This window comes from Panthera tigris, chromosome E1, assembly GCF_018350195.1.
Source record: "Panthera tigris isolate Pti1 chromosome E1, P.tigris_Pti1_mat1.1, whole genome shotgun sequence".
Lineage (NCBI taxonomy): Eukaryota > Metazoa > Chordata > Mammalia > Carnivora > Felidae > Panthera > Panthera tigris.
In genome coordinates this window covers 57,107,716-57,114,055 of record NC_056673.1, presented here as the reverse complement: position 1 = coordinate 57,114,055, position 6,340 = coordinate 57,107,716, and the positions used below count along the sequence as shown (strand labels likewise).

The 6,340-nt window shown below is 54.9% G+C and overlaps 1 long non-coding RNA gene across 3 annotated transcripts; it reads left to right on the top strand.

The window, feature by feature from the left end:
* The first annotated feature begins 724 nt into the window (after positions 1-724).
* LOC102967342 lies at positions 725-5,598 on the top strand. Of its 3 annotated transcripts, none has more exons than XR_006211130.1 (8): positions 725-817; positions 1,095-1,193; positions 1,339-1,463; positions 2,003-3,170; positions 3,554-3,706; positions 3,860-4,079; positions 4,621-4,737; positions 4,921-5,598. It is a non-coding gene; the product is annotated as an uncharacterized LOC102967342 (long non-coding RNA). The 3 variants fall into 3 exon arrangements; XR_006211131.1 differs by having other exon boundaries at positions 3,543-3,706; XR_446220.3 differs by having other exon boundaries at positions 734-817; positions 989-1,193.
* The last annotated feature ends 742 nt before the right edge of the window (positions 5,599-6,340 follow it).

Below are 6,340 nucleotides of genomic sequence, written 5' to 3'. Positions count from 1 at the left end.
AGCTGGCTTCCTGAAAGAGGGGGCGCCCTCCCCTCTGCCACCTTGCTCTTCGGCCATTTTCTCCCAAACTCCTGCCCCTCTACCCCCATTTATGCAGGAGCAAGGGTGCCCTGAGGAGCAAGAACCCCTAACCTTCCTCCGAGGCTAGGTCTGCATGGCCCCTCCTGCCTCCGGAAAAGCATCTTTTCAGCCCGAGGATTTCCACCCCCGCCCCCACAGCTCATTGGAGCCACAGTCCCAAGTAGGTTTCTGGTCTCAGTGAAGACGTCAGGGCTGGGGGCCAGGTGTCTGCTTTTCTGCACATCAAGGAGAGCAGCAGACCTTTCGGGAAGGTGGCTGGTTTTGTCCCGAAGAGTGTAAATCTCTCTGGGATCTGTCTTCATCCTTCACTCTCCCATTAACCTGGTGGTGGTTTTGGGGGGGTGGGGGGGAGGAACCCTTCCCCCCGACTTCTTTTTTTCTACTTTAGCCCCCTCTTCTGTATTGTTTTGTTTTTTTAAACCTCTGTGCCCGGCTCCCATGATGGGAAGTGCTGTTTATGTCCAGGGCCCCTTAAAAAGGCCGCTAACGGCTCCCTGGCTGCGGTCCTCTGCGCTTGTCTCCTTGGCAACCGGAGGCAGGGAAAACAGAACCTGTCACATGGAAAATGTCAGTTACAGCAGATCTGGGGAGAGGAAAGGAGGGGTGGGGCGGAGGGAGGAGAGAGGGGAGGAGTGGAGGGGGAGGGGAGGGAGAGCAGGCAGGGGACCCCGGGGCCTGCCGCCACCCCAGGCTGGCGCCCCTGCCCTGCCCAGCTGATCATCATATTGTTCCAGAGGTAATTCGGTGGCTTTGGGCACAGAGCAGTGCATCCTAGCAGCAAAGCCCCTCCAGCCGCTCGCTTGAAGCCCGGTCTGGGCAGGTGAACCAGGAGGTTCGGGGGAGAAAAAAAGATGTCAAATCTCGGCCACCCAAAGACCCCAGCATCTGCTCCTTCCACCCTCCATAGTGATGCCCATCCTTGCTTTACGCCAATTGATCCATGCCTCTGCCGAGAAGAGGAAAGAGGTTCGGGCAGGGCGTTAATATTAATCAACACCGGCCTCTCTCCAAAGGACAGCGGGGAAGCAGAAACAAAAGAAGGAGGTTTGCTGAACAGCCCAGAATATTACAGCGGGAGAAGCAATCAGTTAATGGGACTGGATGCCAATGAGGTGTGTGGGGGCTCCCGAGAGTAGAGAGGGCTGGAGAGAGTGTGCGTGTGTTCGTGCGTGTGTGTGTGTGTGTGTGTGTGAGGGTGTAGGTGGTGGGCATGCGCTGTCTGCAACCTTCTGCTGTTGTCCTCGGAAATTCCCGCAGCCTCCCCGATATTCTGATTTCCCGGGAGAAACTCGGCCGGCCTCCGGACCCGGAGGGTGTAGGGACGAGACAGGCTGCTTGCTTGTGCGCGCCTTGCCGGACCGGTTCTGTTTGTTCTGAGAAGAGTAAGCCTCCACACGAGGGATCCAGGAAGGGGCGAAGGAGGGTTGCCCCGTCTTGCACGGGGATGTCTGGGGGAGTCTCCGGGGAGGCTCTGTCTGCAACGCGGGACACCGGACGTACCGGGGACGTCCTGCTTCGAGGATCTCTCTCGCCCGGGGTTGCCTCTGGCTGAAGTCGCATTGCCTTCTGGCAGTACATCCTCGAGCCCCGGCTGAGTACAGGTTCCCCCCTTAATGCCTGGTCCCCTGTAAGCATCCTTGCAACACCAAACAAACTTCCCGATATCAGACGAAACAAACAAACAAACAAGAAAACCAAAACAAGAAACAAAACGCAACCCCAGCAATGCAGCGATGGCAAAACCGGATGCAACTGACCCCCAGACTTCCAGGCTGTATTATTTGCTTCAAAGGTTCCAGCTTTAGGCAGCCGCAGGGGAGAAAAGAGGAAATCAATTATTTTCCCACGTTCTGTCACTGTAATCTCTCCCCCCAAGGTTTGCTGGGTGGGGACGCTGCTCCTTTCTTTCATCTTTTTCCAGGACTCGTCCAAGTGACCATCCGGTCCACGTGGTCCCCGAAGGTCCAGGAGGAAGCTGGTCTGCCGGCGACTGTGTCAATCATGGCTCCACGTGCCTGCCACCACGCGCCTCGCTTAGAGACCCATGTGGACCTTCCCGTCAGGCTGGGGCAGACTTAAATTATGACGCTTTTCATCTTGATTGACAATAACCTTCCCCTGGAAGTTGGGGAACAGCCCAGCTACAATTACGTCTTGTACAATGAGATGAAGGAAATAATTTTATGATTCATTATTTTATGAATATGGTCTCTGGCAGTTGGCTAAGGAGATCATCTTCATTCCCACTGCTCCTGCGTTTTATTATTTTATTAAGAGTTAACTCTCGATTATCCACATGTGAGCCAAAGAGACGATTTTATTCCCACAGCTGTTAGGTCTTATTATTTTATTATTATCGGTTTGGGTTTGTCCCCGGGCTCCGTTCTGGGTGTGAAAAAGAATCACGGTTTCTCATTCTGAATTACGTGCAGTAAATGTTTATAATCTCACTGCCACCTCTCCCTTCTTCTGGGGTGGGTGGCTATTTTTTTTTTTTTTTTATTGCGGTAAAAGACACATTACGCAAAATTACCATGTTGACGATTTAAAATACCGTGCAGTGGTATTTAGTACGCTCATGATGTTGTTGCACAACCATCACCCCTACCTAGGTCCCAAACGTTTTCACCCCCCGAAGAGGAAACCCCGCGATAAAGGGGTCCCCCTCCAGCCCCGGCAACCAGGAATCTGCCTTCTGTCTCCGTAGATTTCTCCCACTCTAGACACTTCATGCAAATGGAATTGTACAACAGGGGCCATTACTGCCCATAATGGAGCCAAGGTCCATCCATGTGGCCGCAGGGACCAGAACTCTGCTCTTCTCCGTGGCCGAAACAACACTCCAGTGTGTGGACTGGCCGCACTCTGCTTATCCATTCTTTCGTGGATGGACCTTTGGGGCGTTTCCATCTTTGGCCGTTGTCCATGGTGCTGCTGTGAACACCCGTTTTCAATTCTTTTCAACTGGTTTCGCCAGCGGCCGTACCCCCTTTTCAGTCCCCGGCATCAGGTGTGAGGGCTCCAGTTCTCCAGGATGTTTCTTCCAGCCGGCCTTCGTTGTGTCAATGGAAAAAACCAGTATTTTCAAGGTCAATCTCTCTCCATGTCCCTGGCCTTCGACCTTGGTGCTGTGATGTCATCCCTTGGCGCCACGAGGGGTGACAGAGCAGCGGGAGAGTCAGCAGGAATGCTGCTGTGCCCTCTGACCTGGGAGCTGCGTGTCGTGGGGAGCCCACAGAAGCAGGCCCACCGGGGACACCGCCGGGCAGGGGATCCTCATGGTGTGGGGGGCGGGGGTGGTGCTGGGCTTTGGAGAAGGCTCTCTGTCTGCCATTAGCTGCGTGGCCTTGGGAAATAATTTCCTGTTAAAATGGTGTAGCAGACCCTGTTGGTGCCCCACTCAGAGCCCCTTGACATTGACCTCTGTTTGCTCTTACGCCCGGACTCGCTGCCTGAGTCAGGATCCTTCTAGGTAGAGGCATCGGCCAGAAGTGCTGAGGACTGATGCCCCGGAAGCAGCCCTCCACTCAGGGTCAGGCTCCAGGACGGGTCTCTCTGTCTCCCGGAACTTGCTGCTGGAGCTCTGTTCGCCCTCGGTGACAATCGTGACAATCGTATGAATGAGGTATTTCCATAGGCTCCCTCTGGTCCTCGCTCCCCACTGCTGCCCTCTGCCCTCCCCTCTTGATTAAGTGACTTGCTGTCCTTTCCTGGCCTCGGAGTCCCCTCCCTGGGGATCCAGCCACAATGTGTGGGTTCTGTCTTTCTGTCTCCATAGATTTTCACCTCCTGAACGGGCTCGGTCCCGCAGTGGACGCCAGCAGGTCCTCGTGGTTGTGAACACGGACAGAAGCGGTTTGCAGTCATCAGTCTGTTTTGGGGAGCTGTCTCCCACGGGGAGAAGCACAGTGGAGGCAAATATGGAGGCAGCTTCATTTTAGCACGCTGTTCTTATCCTGTTAACGGGGATCGGCAAGGCGCGTGATGCAAAATCCCAGGTGTTTATCTCGTGGGGACAGCACCCATGTTCCGCCGCTGTGGTTTGGGTCCCTCTCCGAAATGCTTTTTTTTTTTTTTTCCGAGGCTGAGTTGCAGATGAGCAGACTTCCCCTTTGAGTATTTCCCCCTCAGGTGGGGCGGGGAGGGCCGGTGGGTGCGATAATGCTGGTCTAGAAGCAAAAAATTGGCTTTAGATAATCCACAAAGTGGATAATCAGCCGTGGAAAATTGAGAGGTGGCCATGGTTATTTATCCCTACCCTGATAGGGACCATCTCGGGGGAGAGGGTGGGATGAAACCTGATGAGGGAGAGAACCAGAACCTGGAAGAGAGAAGGGGCGGGGGGTGCTCAGTTCAGCAGGGTCCTTAGTAGCCTCTTCTGGAATGGGCAGCTGCCAGCTGGAGTTGACGGCTGGGAGGGCCAACGTTCTCGGCCCCTCTCACAATCCACCCTTCCTTCGGGAGGTGCGATCCACTGTCACATGTCATGAGCCGTGTCCTCAGAGCCTCACACCCTGAAGATCAAATCTTCTTTAACAGGGCTTCCAGACCTTACCCTCTTAGCAGGCTCCCCTGACTCCAGTCTTTACCAGATTTTCTTCCCGTGAGAACTCAGTTTCCCCAGGACCAGAGCAACACAATGGAAGCAGAGAAACAGTACTGGCTTCTTGGGGGGTGGGGCTCTCCAAGAGGATGGGGGTGGGGGGGGAGAGGTGGAAAGAGGTCCGAGGGCAGGGAGGATGGGCGGCCCACGTTGGCCCGTAGTCCCCTGCTCACCCTTTCCTTGCCGTCGGGCTGGGGAGTGCTCGGGCCAACTCACCAATTATCTTGGGCAAACAGAACGAAGATCAAGTTTCTACCTGCGCTGCCTTCCCGCCTAAATCCTCGAGTGCGGGAGAACTTGGAGCCCCTGCCTCCCAGACCCCGTCGTCCCATCGCTATGTGTTGGCATCTTTCCCAGGGAGACAGAGAAACAGGTGCTCCTGGTGCTCCGGCTGACCTCCGCCCTGGGGCTGCCCCCTGCTCTGCCAACCGGCCCGTCATCTCTCAGCCCTGCCGGCCCCCACCCCTCACCATTGCCCCCTGGCCAGCAGGCAAGGCGTGCGGTGTGTGTTTGGAGGAGGAGAGAAATCGCGTGTAGGGTCGGGTCAGGAAGTGCGTGGAGGGACTCTAAAATGTGTAGACTCTTGCCCGTTCTGAGAGCTCCCGCTTCGGATGCCTCTTAAAACCCAGGAATCCAGGCTCCTGCCCGCTGACCCTCCAGAGGGTCCAAGGCCGCACCCGCCCTGGCTGTTCGCAGCTGGCCTCTCCCGGGCCAGAGTGCCCGTGCTGCTGGGACTATGACGTTCCGGACTGCGGGGCTGAATTTTTCTCCGCACTTGCCCTGAGTTCTTTGTAATAATAGCTGCTCCTGGGCCATCACCTTCTCCATCAGAGAGACCCATCAAATGAACCAGCCGAGCCCATAAATTATAGCACAAACCGTTCCAAACAATAAAGGCAATTTTACTTACTGAACCATTAAATTTACATACTTAAATTAGACCCAACCAGACGTCGCACGGGGATGTCTTGGGGCCAGGCAAACAGTTTCGGGAAGTACGATCTGGCGGTCCCCACCCCGCACATGAAATTAATGAGGTGCTTCAACTCAATCATCATTAAAATCAATCTTTATTTAGGTACTTAGCTGGGTTTGACCTGCTGCTGTGGGCCGCCCCGGAGTCACCCCTGTGCCCTGGGCCGCCTGACCGCCAGCCAGAGGTCAGCAGGCGGCCGGTGGGTGTCTGCGAGGCGGTTCGAGCCCGGGACGCATCATTGGCGGACGTGGTTTCTGCCTCCGGGTTTTATTGGAGGCTTGACTCTGCTTTTCTCTTGTTTGGAAACCTGAGCCAACCTCTAGGAGACGCCCCCAAGGTGGTCTCCTTTGACCCCCACGTTGAATCTGACATCAAGTCTGACCAATTACATCTTGAAAAAAAATTTTTTTTACAATTATTTATTTTTGAGAGACAGAGAGAGACAGAGTACAAGTGGGGGAAGGGCAGAGAGAGAAGGAGACACAGAATCCGAAGCAGGCTCCAGGCTCCGAGCTGTCAGCACAGAGCCCGATGCGGGGCTCGAACCCACAAACTGTGAGATCATGACCTGAGCTGAAGTCGGATGCTCAACCGACTGAGCCACCCAGGCGCCCCCCCGCCCCGACCCTTTTTATTTTATTTTATTTTTTTTTTTACATCAATTACATCTTTTAAATATT